Source organism: Salarias fasciatus, chromosome 5, assembly GCF_902148845.1.
Source record: "Salarias fasciatus chromosome 5, fSalaFa1.1, whole genome shotgun sequence".
NCBI lineage: Eukaryota > Metazoa > Chordata > Actinopteri > Blenniiformes > Blenniidae > Salarias > Salarias fasciatus.
The window spans coordinates 18,407,345-18,420,846 of record NC_043749.1 but is presented as its reverse complement, the minus strand read 5'-3'; the positions used below and the strand labels follow the sequence as shown (position 1 = coordinate 18,420,846).

Below are 13,502 nucleotides of genomic sequence, written 5' to 3'. Positions count from 1 at the left end.
GATCCTCCTTTGTTTGACAGCTCACTGAGTTTTTTTGTCCATACTTTTTATTGCTGAAAATTTTGAATGACCAATCCCTGTAAGAGAAACTTTATTCTACTGTTTTTCACTAAAATCACACAACCAAACTTTCATGTCACTGCTGCACCTGTTTGGCTTTTCACAGATGTCCTATTGGACTGTGAGGGAGTTGTACCTGGCTCAGCTACATCTCTCATCGCCAGAAACTGATTATATTGTTTTTTTTCCCTTCTTTTTCTCAGAAACAGACAGCCTTGAAGCATTATCTGCGTGTACTCCTCCCATGTTAACATCCTCTGTGTCAGAATGGTTCACTCCCTGCAACTTCCCAGACTTTCTAATGCACTGCTGTGTGTTCTGGTGTGACAACTCTCTCCCCGTGAATACAAGCAGTAAAACTCAAAGACAGTTTGAGCTTGCAGTTTGGCAGCTTGGTCTCATTTGTCTCTCACCAATGATTAACAAGATATTTCCGGCAGAGGACACTCCGATCACACAAATCCACATACGCATATCTACTGGACGCAAAATTAAGAAATGCAGGATGAATGCAATAACAGCTAACACAGAAAATGAACAATGGAAGAAAAAAAAACAGCAACACTTCCTGGGGTCAACACTAATTTCTCAATAGAAAGTCTCAAGCCTGTTATCACCGGCTGTATGTCACAACATTCACGGTAATAAGACTGTCTTGTATCTCAAACAGCTGTTTCCGCATAGCAATATTCATTGTGTATGTATAGTGGAGGTATTATCTGTGTGGGCAAAGATGTAAATGTTAAGTTATGCAGGAAGCCGGGTAGCTGAGCGTGCTTAGAAATCTAGTCTACACCTCAGACAGAGCGGGTTTAATCCAGCTCCGTGTTCACACGAGCACTTCCTCTCGAAGAGTAGCTGGACAGCTGAAAGGGAGTGGACAAGTTCGCACTTTCCAGAAGAAAACACCTGCGACGCTGTAAACAGGGCGAAAGAACAGTGACGCTGGCTGGATAATGGGGCCGGGATGCAACCCTTAATAAGGAAAATTTGATGGCCGGAGGAATAATACAGCCAGAGAAAATATAAAATCTTATCCTCACATCCTCACCTTCTTTTTTTCCCCGTTTTCTTTTCACTCTTTTGTCTCTCCCACAAAAGCTCATACACACAAACACATTTCAATCATGGAGAGACATGAAGGCAGATCAGTGTGAGCATTCTCAACCTCATAAATGGAAATGACTCATCTGTCATTCATCTATCCTGGGTGGCATTTCTCTTTCTTTTACTCAGAAGGGAATGAACTCCATTTGGCTCGGGACCCAGTCTCCTGATAGCTCTCAGTCCAAGAGCCTGGTGCCTCGGAGAATATATTTTGTGGCTGTGATAAGGTGCGCAACCATTCTTTGTTTGTTTGTGACAGCTCTTTTTCGTATTTGACATTTATGTCTGATACAATATTCCTGAATGGCCTCCATTTTCTCGCCCGTTTTAGCAGACGGCGCTGCACCTTTCTAATTGATACGTCCGGCGAGAGCGATAACGTGGGTCCCTCGAAACAAATCCTCCAAGTGAGAAAGATAAAATTGCGCACATCCTTTTTTTTTTTCTCTTCCTGCCCTCCTTCTTGTGCTCAATGTCTGTCGAGCTGTCTGATGGCAACCAGAGAACTCTTGTAGCCCATAGCTTATTCATGCACTCTAACACCTCGGAGAGCTGTACAAGAATAACAGATCAGATTCTACTTGAGTCAGGTATAATGTAGCCTTACAGCCTAAAAGCTGCAGATTTGAAGAGGACCTCTTTTTTTTTTTCCTGCTCCACCACAACATCCCCAATCCTCCTGCTGAAAACGGGAATCAATTATCTGTCTGAAAAACCCGTCGAATCGGCCTCTACCTGGCTGCCGGATCCCATATGGTAATACAGATAGCGGGGGATCATATTATTGAAACGCTTAAGAAGTGAGAGATCCCCCTGGCTGATTCTATTGAGCCGCGTCCCTTGCTGCTGTTCAATACTTCGGGAGGGTCGGCGTGGAGCCATTGTTCGGTGAATGGGGAAGTTAACCGGCATTGCCAGGCCCTGATGGGGATTGTTATTTCAAATCTCTGCTAAACTGAGGACTGGGAATTCCGCTATCTGGTTTCTACCCCTTTGTGAGGGGGACAAGCGCCATGTTTGGGTCTGCCGACAAGAGTAATTTAACAGGGGAAAAGCACGCTAGAAAGAAAGTGAGTCAACTAACAGCTTCTCCGGTAACAAAGTCTTTCAGCGGTGTCTTTCATGGTGTGTTATTTGGCACAGTTGCTCAGCTCTCGCTGGAGACACCAGCAGAAGTTGCCACTCAGACGGAGGGCTACTGAGACTCCTCACTATTGTGGAGTTGTGAATTTGAACAGGTTTATAGTTGAGACAGAAAAGATGTTGAAGCGAAGGAGAACTGGCCCCTGAGTGACGGTGCTTCGGTATATTCCAGTAAACTGTACATTGCTGGAATTCTTAATGCGCCACGTACAGGAGAAGAAAAATGTTCTACAAAAAAAAAAACACATTAAGGCTAACAGATGGGAAGCTGGATAAATGAATTTACCGATATTTTAGCAACAGTTTCACAGAAAAAAAAGACTACATAAAGGGAAATACAGCTACTTTGTTTTCCACGCTGTGCTATTTGAAACAAGCGCTCATGTTGAGTTTTAAATGTACTGATTACTTCTGTCAGCTCACAACAAGAAAACCTGACATTTCATATTGATTTCCTTCTTGTGCCTACAGTATGTTGGTTTCCCAGAAGACAGGTGGAGAAGGAAGCTGGATAACCTTCCTGGTCAATGATTTCAAAAAATTAAAAATAGCTTTACTGTGTCGGCTCCCCGATGCATTTCAAATGTTTTGATCTAAAACTGAACTCGAAAACTGAAATGACGGCTTAGTTGTAACAGAAAAGTGGAATTTATATCACGCCGTCGTCAGCATGAACAAACGTGTATCAAAACGCAATATTTGAACCTTGTGAAAAATCTTTTCAGTGCAAAATCAGCACTGTTGTGCAGCAACAGACTTGTGTTGAAGTATATAGTCAACACAAGTGAACGGTGCCAATCAGCCCGAAAGAAACTGATTGTAAATCATGTAAAGTTCTACATTAACAGGTGGTAGACCGTGGCAGTAAATGAGAGCGAGAGAGAGAAAGAGAGAGACTAACCTGAGATCAATCAGAAGACATTTCAGAGAATGAACCACAGCAATCAAAAGCAGCCCGACATCACATCACATTATTTACACTACACAACACTCAATTCACTTCCTCGCTCATATATTTGCCTCAAAAGCGACAGAAGACACTCCATGCAAGCAGAGAAGTTGTGATGTGCTCCTGTAAATGTAATTTATGTTTATGTTTCTTGTTGCACATCACGGCGAATTTAAACACTTGATGTACACTGACATTTGTCCTTGGGGATTCTGTGGTAATCATGGGTTTCTGCTTGAAATCAGCTGTGAGAGAAATGATGAGAAGAGGAGAATTTGCACTTCCGCTAAAGATGCGTATTGCAGCTGTAATGCAAATTTGCACAAAGGTCTGTTTTGATCTACGGAGAAGGTGATAGTTAACGAAAGAGCAGACGCTCACTCTGAGAATTCCACAGAAAGGAAATCATAGAGGACAGTGCAATATACACAGTCGCTTTTACAATGTAGTTTTTTTTTTGTTTTTTTTTTTTTTTTGCAGGTGACTGATGAACAAAACAGATATCGAATGAATAAATCTACAAAACGAAGGAAAATCTAAACAAAGTGATTATTTCTGTGAAGTGAATGCATCCAGCAGAACCATCAATTAAAGAGGCAAATAGAGACCACTGACACATTGATTCATGCTCTATGCCACTTTTTAGATTTTTTTTTTTTTAAATCTAACTCAGACTTATTCACATCTATGTGCTAATTAACCTGAGGCATGCGTCTTTGCAGGGAACCTGCGGCCGCACACAGGAAACATGCAAACCCAGACTCGAACCAGACTGTCTCTGCAACGCAACCAGCACAAAGTGCTGACATTTAAAACTCATTATGCACCTGATGCGGATCATTGATGTCTTGTAACAAGCCTGTAAAACCTGTAAATTAGAAAGTGTCCATGTACATGGAGGCTGTCAATGATCAGGTTCATGTTAGGTTTGAATAATCTTTGCCAGCAAGTGGATGTTTTCTGGGTGCAGTTGACCTCCGTTAGAACGTTGTCTAAATTCTAATTAACTACCAGAATGTGAAACATGAACTTTCGTTCGTCTCTAATTTTGTGTTGAAATAAATAAATAAATAAATAAATGAGAAAACAGACATGACAGTACAGGAATGTACCATTAAAAGATTAAATAAAGTGGCCACTCATACACTGAGTAAAGCAGCCGACCACTGCTGCAACAAAGCAAATAAAAGAATGAGTCCAGGACGGCTGAGACAAAGAGGGGGAACAGTTTTACAAACAGCAAATGATTTGGAAGCATAAATCAAGCGAATATATGAAACTACTGGGAACTCTCAGATGAAAAGTTTTAAAACTGAAAGGCAATTTGTTTTCATGCAGCTAAAATTAACCAATCTCAAGCACTTTCTGGCAGAGGTTTTCTGTGTGAAATATTCGATTACATTCACTGTCATACTTTCCAAATAATGTAACACTAATATATTCTGAAGCTCTTATACTTGAATAAAATGAAACACAGCACTCTCGGCTCGCTCTTAACATGAAAGCCATGTAAAATTATCTTCAACAGCTACAGGCAACAGAATCAAAATTCACTTGTATACAGATCCCGATTTAAGCAAACATGGACTTTATCGTCTTACAATGAAATGCTAAATTGCTTTCAAAAGTTTCAGATGAGATGTTTTTAATGCGAATACCATCACAGGTCAGAGCAGCTGCTAATGTTACTTGCAAATGACTCATAAACTCTTCCTGACTTGTCACAACGGCTGACATTTCCTACGAACGGCTATTTGAATCAGAAGGTGTTTGATTTTAACTCCAGCTAAATATATGGAAACAAACTTTGCACGGCAAACAACCACACAGGCAGATAAAAATAAATCCATCGGCCCTGAGGTTATATCTTCTTTGACTGATATAGACAGCACACAATGCAAATAGCGCATTGGGAAACAAATGTGATGTTGATGGTGTTGTGACACGCTGCTGTGCAGCGGGGGGAAAGTGGGTGGACATTAATGACACCGGCGTCAACATTGTTTGCATCAACATCCTTCTCTTAGTTCTTAAACTGTCTCATTTCAAACTAATGGTACATGATGTGGAGCCCAGCCTCTTCATCACTCCGTTACATTCCTCACTCAATATGCTTTTGTCTGGCTGAAGGGAACGCTGCTTATTCTCCTCAAACGTGATAATTGTTTCAGTTGTGGGGCTTCGTTTGTTGGAATGGAGAAGAGTGACCAGAAATAATCACAACAACCGCTAATGTCGTGTTTCGAGCCTGAAGTCTGGAAGCTGTAAAAGCTCCGTTCAAAACTTTGCTACAGTATTGACGCTCAAGTTTATCTTATTTTTAAAACCAATCTTACAAGAAACCTGTATACCAGCTAAACAATACAATGACGATGTGAAAAACAAATATTTGTTAGAGGTCTATCAAATAGATGCTCTCGCCACACACTTCGACTTAACAAAATAGTCAAATTCTGATGAAAGAGAAGTTGTTTTCCTCCAAAATTTTGAGTTTATAGTCCAGTCAGTAAATAAAAATGATATCAATATGCACCGTACCGTCATGTTTTCTCCATACACACCTTGACAAACACAATGTTTAGCTATTCAGTTCGTCGAACTATTGCAGTTAAGATACATGCAGTGAAAATCCTTCCGAGTTATCCTCCACTCAGCTCCACATTTTCTGTGTCTCACTCACAGATATCACCCACATTATTTGATATGAATTATATAATAGACCGTTTTTTTTTTTTAATATGATCACTGTAAATGGCCTTCTGCCATCTATGTCCCTCTGCAATTAAAATGGACATAGAGAGCATACCTTTCTGGCGAAGGTGCTGGACGTATATAGTCAGAACATAGATCACTTCATTTTAATAATTCATTTGATGAATAATGGAATATGCATGAAAGCTTAATAAAGCAGATATTCATGAGAACTTTCGGCACAGTCGTTCTTGCCTGCCATATGACAGCGAGATGTGTTTCTTATATCACAGGATGGTATAGAGAAATGAAAAGATGGATCAAAGAAATCAACTTCCTTGTGACAGCTTGATGGCTGGATGATATCTGTTTCCTCCTCCGTCTTGTACCTAAACTAATGCACAAACAGACAACACATGGGCTCCCTTCCTTTGTCAGATCTGATTTGATGATATTCTCCATGATATGCAAATGTATTACATGTAGGAGGAATCACTGTGTGAGATTATTAAATGTTTTCCGGATGACTGGTTTGGTTCAAATGAGCATGTAAGCAGCAGAAAATCAGCAACATTTAAATGTGGCGTCGAGGGACCACGGGGTAGAATGATGATGACGTGTTTACATAGAATTGATACGAAGCAAAAGCAAACTAAGTACGTCTGTAATGATGTAAACTGCATTTCTCTGTAAATTAGCTTTCAAGGCAGGCCCTGGTCAACGGTTACTTGATTGCAAATGTAACTGAAGCAATTCAACCCGCAGCAGTGTTAACATGATGTGAAGACATATTTGTAACAGCTGTATACTCAATATCTCGCAATAAATCAAATGCTGTACATGCATTGTGAATAAAAGCAGGTCAGCTTTATTCAAAAATCAACACAGAGGCACATTTCCAGTTCTGCATACAGTAAGTGGGCCCCACAGGGACCTGGGGAGATGGGTGCTGTCTCCTCTGTATGTACGTGGATCTACATGTATGTACAGGGGTGGCAAAAAATGGTGCAAACACTGAACCACACATGAAATACTTCACTAATAATTGTTACTTTATAATATGTTGATATCATTCAGCAACACTCATAATTCCTTACACATGTTTTACCTAACTAAATGAGTGTGAGCTTTTAAAGACAACTAGAGGCACATCCTGTGATCTCTTTTAGGCCATGAACAAACTACCAAGACTGAAAACTTGGTGGAGGGAGTTATCGAAAACATCAGTGTTGCAGGAAATTTATCTAAATTTGGAAGGATTAAATGATAATAAACTGAAATAAGAGAAAAAACAACAAAAACATCTGTCTTGAAGTCCAGGCTGTGAGAAAAAACAGTAACAGAAGAGGATAGGAAGAGGTAAAACACACAAAGTCTTGAACATCAAAGTTATTAGGAGCCAGCAGAAGAAATGCCTCTCGCCATATTTACACCTCTGTTGAAGACAGAGCTGATTCACCTGTTTCTCAAACATGTTAAAACATAACCATTAATAAACAACACAGACTTTCCCAGACAGGACAAATCACATTGCATGTTCATTTATTCATCAGTATAAACTCCTGCAAGGATTTGTCTGCCCATCTGGAAGATGGTGAATGGAGGCAATCATGCTTAAATGGACAAAGTTTGTTATTTTGCACTTCCTGCTAATAGATCAGCTTCAACACATGGGCGTGCACAATATCAAAGTTTGCAGCTTTGCAACAGTTTTAATACATTCAACTTATCCAAATCCAGTCAACTGATTTACTTTTTTCCAACATGATGAGCCAACCTAAATTTCTTTTTATACATAGTTTTTTTTCTTTGAAAAAGTTGTTTTAAATCAGATTTCTGTTTGTAAAAGTATATGAAAATACTAAAGGCTAAAAGGCCACGCCTTCACATACTTATAACTACTGCAACCAGACTTGCTTAAGTGCAGTACAGTCAGTCATTTTTTCATTGCGAAGCTACTCTTGACCCGTCTCATTCCCTGTGTGGCAATTCTCCCATTTCCTTCCTATTTTAGTCCACATTTGCATTGGCCTCTCAATGTACATTTATGCCTATGGCGGCATGTTCGTAACCAGAATAGTTTAAGGGTGTGAGTTGTTGCGCAGAAGAGGCCAGGCGGCGCGCAAGATACCGCCTGTGGAGCAGCAGTCTCCCTGATGGAGGCCTTACCCACTGCACACCGTACACCGCCCATGTAATACCACCAGCCCATTCCACTGGAAGCATGTTCTCAATCGCACTCCAGGAACAACGCTTCATTTGAATTTTTGATGCCGTGCTGCCTTTGTCGACATGCAACAGACGTACTAACACTGCTGCTGAAATGTGCATGCGGATCAATAAATACACAGATTGCATCCAAATCCTGGGAAAAGGCAAGGACCTGTACATTTTCAGAGCACTGTGAAATGATCATAGAGCTGCATTCAATTGTATTTATACTGGTTTCACGGCTGTGTTTGCACACTTGCTTAGATGGCTCATTTGGGGCCATGGACGAACAACGTATTAAGGTTGAAGTAGCTACTTGAGTCACGCAGTTTTTCCACCCACAGTACAGTAGCTTCCAACCAGAAGACGAAATATGTTCAAGGATATCTAGAGCATGTTTCTTGAGCTGTTTTGACTATCTTTTTATATTAATTTTAGCAAATATTATGTTAAATAAAGAGAAATAGATGTTTTGTATCCCTAATGTTATCATCAAAATGAAATTTAAGTAAAAAAAAAAAAAACAACTCAGCATGTTTGATTTTCATGAAATTTGAATGAACGTTGCTCTTCTTGCCAATGAAAATAACAGAAATTTAGGTATAGGTAAATTCAGCTTTTCTGTGGTTTTGGAACAATAATGTAATAATTTTAGTCTTTTAAACATAATAAATACAGTAATGTATCATAATATTATGTCCATTTTCATAATATTGTTGTTCCAATATTCATATAAGGTTAGGAAGGAGTACCATAAAAAAAAAATCAAACCTGTCATATTTTTGCCAATTTTGCAATAAAACTGCAACAATAAAAATCCTACTCTAGGATATATGCTATACAACGTCTCTCGATAACGATTATAAAACATTTTACTATTCTTTATATTAATGGCCTGGTTACATTCAAAAAATCAAAAATGATTGCATTCCTGACATCATGGAAAGTTTGACTGCAGACTTCTGTCCCTCAGGCAAAGAGTTGCAAAGAGAGCCAGCAGGAAAACGGCGGGAAGGAAGACGACTGAAAGGCTGAAGAGTGGAGACCAAAGGTTGAATAACATGTTAACCTCAGCGCATCTTTAAAGAGGACTGTGATCAATAAATATATTCATCAGCTGGAAGAGACAAAAATGATCATATCCGTGATGTGGAAAGCATAACACATCTGTTTTAGGCAATGAAAGTACTCTTTGCTGTAAAATGATGGTCTGTTGAATCGTGGTTGTATTGTTTTGAGAAGCTGTTGTATAATGATTCCTCAAAATGTTTCAACAGGCATTTCAGCTCTTTCACAGTGAAATTACTGTGTATGGTCAAGGGGCAATATCTGTGATAGAGGTACACTGCTCTCCACAGCATTATGCTAATCTAGTCTCCGCTTGGAAGTATTTATTGCGTTGATGAATACAAATCTCAAGCTTTTAATCTTCCTCATTCACATTTTATGAATTCCAATTATATTCTATTAATCTTTTTTTTTTCACATAATTTTGATTTGATGCATCACTTGACTTTAAAGAAGCCTGCCATGGAGAAGATAAATACCCTCAATCCTTAGATTTATGTCAGGGCCTCAGATGTATATAGATGACTTAGTGAAATTGACCCATTAAATAATAAAACCATCTTCTGGAACTAATCATAGCATGTACATCAATTTGAAAAGAAGAGACTGCAACAGCTTCTTTTTATAGGGTTTATATAGCATCTTTTTTTCCCTCCTAATTTGGCGTGAATGTGAGTGAAAGCCTGTGTAAGTCAAGCATGTTGCTTTAAAAAAACTCATTCAAAAGCGTCTCAAATGTGTCAAACCTGACTGGACCCCAGTCCGAGGCCCTCCTCACCCCACACACCTCTCTTTGACAAGGATCAACTTATCAATGTCTGAAGATGCACATGCAAATCTTTTTTTTTTTTTTTTTTCCCAGTAACTTTATGAAGCCATGCAGCTGCTGGGCGGTTTGAACTATAAACAAAAGTACTAAAGCCCTGACGCAGCACTAAATATTTATGATGTATATAATTTATAAATATTCATTTTAAAGCTTGTGACAAACAAGCCCATGCATGCTAATGCAGGCTTAGTGAATATGAGGGTATAGATGACTTTCCAGGGATGTTGAAGCTTATGTTTTTTTTACCAGCAATGTTGCTTGTGATTTAACCTTCAGATCTCAAATTGAATAACAGTAGTTTCTCGTGTTTATTTACGGATCATATATACATTACTGTGAGGAGACCTTTAATATGGATTTAATACTTACATATTAACATTCCTGCAACATTAATTATTCTCTGCAGAGCTGTTACATGCTCATTTTGAGTGTCTGTGTTTCCTAACCACAGACGCTACGTAACGTAATCTCTGTTGCCCTTCAGTCTTTGAAAGAAGAGTGTTGCTGAATCCTTAAACATCTGATCAGAGCTTGACAAGATGGAGGGGAAAGAGTTGCAAAAAAAAAAAAAAAGAATTAAATCTAATTCATTAAAATCAGTGACCCAGACAGAATTAACCAGTGGCCCAAGGTAACCACGTGTGCGTGAACCTCAAATATTAGCAAGGTGCTCATTGCTTTCGAAGGATCATAAGGGGAAAAGGTTGAAACAGCTCAGCGTCATTCAGAATAACATTAGTTTTATCCATTCAGACTGGACTTCCTCACAGCACTGCTGATTCTGTATGATACATCGTGAGCTAAGCAGAATTTATATGATGCAACTTTATAAGCTATCTAACTTCGTTTTTATACATCCTTGATCAAAGTAAATATTTTATACAAAGACGCAGCAGCATATAAACGGTACAACTACTTTTGCGCAAAACCACAACCTAAATTATGCAGGATTAAATGCTCACCCAAATATACAAAAACTCAGCTACAAGAAAATGACAATGAACTGGAGAACGTATTGGACTAAGAAGCTGAAATAGCGCTAAAGTACATTAATTCTCATTTAATCAACTCAGAAATTGGATAGAAACTATTATTCATGTAATTGGCATGGATAAGTTATTCCATCATGAAGACTGCTCAGTTTTAAGCATTGCATCTTGCTCTGCACCATGATGAAATATTGGTTCGGGTCTGTATTGCATAGGAGGCACAAATAATTTATAACTTTTCACCGCTGCGATAACATTGTGTACCAACTTGTCCTCCTTTCTCCTCCTGTGTGTTAATTGATGACCTTGGCATGTCTGTCTTCTTAGCCACTGAGTGATCAGCGTAATCGGCAAGATCATTATTACCAAGATCAGTAGCTCCTCCACTTCCATTCGCGCTATTCATCACATCAAGACTTAATTGGATTGCTAATTGATGTGTAGAAACCCATGTAATTGCACTAAAAGGCACTTTCTGCAGGCCTACCATGCAGGAGAGGGGGTGGAGCACACTCAAGCTGTCAAATATGCAACGTGCACGGTCACATGTGGCGACAACGGTCTCACATTTGAAACATAAGTTTGTGTGAAAAGAGATGCAAAGAATGATATGCTGTTACTCTGCGGACACCAGCAAGACAAAGGAAAACCTAAACCACAACAGTACAAAACACGTCCCTTTATCTCTGCACATGCTTCCTCGAATCAGACAAAAAAAGAACAACAGTTCTCCATCATCTGACACAACACTGAAGGGGCTCGGCTCTGTAATCTGTGAGAATTATACCAGCTAACTGATGGCATGCAGTTAAATTAACATGGTCGATCAACCACATAATGGACCACAATGAGACGCCATTCAGGACTGGAACTAAAGGATCCTTGATGTGGCAGCTAGATAAAACAGAAATCTAATCTCAATTAAGAACAAGTCCTCTTCATTAAAGTCATTACTGTGTTCTCCTGGTCCCACTGGAATCACTCAGACACTGCGCAACTTCCTTTTCTACTCCGACTTCTCTATTTCTATGGCAGATTGTGGTCCGTTTTCACTACTTACTACAAGATACGATTAAAATTCTTAATACTCTACTATAGCTTCTTTGTAAAATGTAAAGCCTCATAGTTGATTTATGTTTTCAAAGGCTGACAGAAGTTCCTCGCATGAAAAGAGTTTTGTCAAATGTTCTGTTTTGACATTGAAATGTGAAGATTTTTTTCTTCTTGCACGATTCACACACATAGCCGTTTATACAACAGTGCTCCATAGACAGTGTGCTTTTTAAACTAATCTCATTGCAACAAAGCTACATGTTTCGGCTTGACGTACTGTGCATGTTTAAGGCCAGAGTCACTTGACATGAGGCCAACCAAGCATCTGGAAGGTAATAGAACTCCAAGCTCTCTCTTTTCCTTCTTTGTTCTTAGATTGTATCGTGATGTCCGAATCCTCTCTGCACAGCAGCGGAGAGTTTTAAATAATGTGAAAACCCAAGCTTTTTTTTTTTCCTTTCCTTTGCAGCATTATTACTGTGCAAACATGGAAAAAAAGAAAAAAGTGAAGCAGCGACAACATGGAGATAAAACTAGGAGGAGCGACCGACTCTGATGACTAGACTGTGCAGATGTTACACAAATGTCAACATCAGCTTCCATCTCCAATCCAGCGAAATCACATCATCAAATATTTGCTGTAGCCATGGATTTTTCCTCCGCGTGTCAGTTCTCACCCAGTCGCTTTCTTGTCAGTGTCAGACCTTAACAAGGCGGGCAAACTGCGTGGAGCCAGCAGCCTGTCAGGTGCAGCATATCGACACCTCATAGGGCAAAAAAGTCAATCTGTGCTGACAAACGCTCACCACTGCACTGCCAGTCTGGTCATACTCCAGGTATGTGGTTAGGAAGTACAGGGAACCACTCCTCTATTGGGGGAAAGTATGACAAATTTTCAGGTCCATCCATATTAAAGTTTGTGGATAGCCATGAGAAGGTGACTCCTTGCATTTGCAGAGTACACTTTCCATCCTGACCAGTGTCCTTTTTTCTGCATTTGGGTGTATTTTTCACTATAAGGGGGTGAAAACCAGTGGCCAGTGGAAGCAGCTAAAGTAATTGCAAAAACATATAAAAAGCGGCACATTATTGTTCCTTAAAGCAGTAGTTTCTGATCTTTTTTTATCAGAACCCTCCCCTGAGACTACCTCTGAGGAAAACTGCAGACCTCTTTTTGTTCCCGTTTACCAAAAATATTGCACTGAAGCCAAATGCAGGTCCAGTATTTAAAGATACAACAGCATGCCGATGTATGTTTGTGTATGCTCCACACCCTCTCCTGCATGGTAGCCCTGGTTGGTATTAGTTACAAATGATCTTCTCATGACGTCAGATAAAGGTCTGGTCTCTGTTCTGGTTCTGTTAGATCTCAGTGACTCAGAGACTAGAATAGATTATTAGG

General features: G+C 39.5%; 1 protein-coding gene across 1 annotated transcript in view; it reads left to right on the top strand.

Moving 5' to 3' along the window:
- LOC115388121 (transcription factor AP-2-beta-like) overlaps nucleotides 1–13,502 on the top strand; it is a 49,351-nt gene that overhangs the window by 33,743 nt on the left and 2,106 nt on the right. The gene's annotated exons all lie outside the window — the stretch shown is intronic.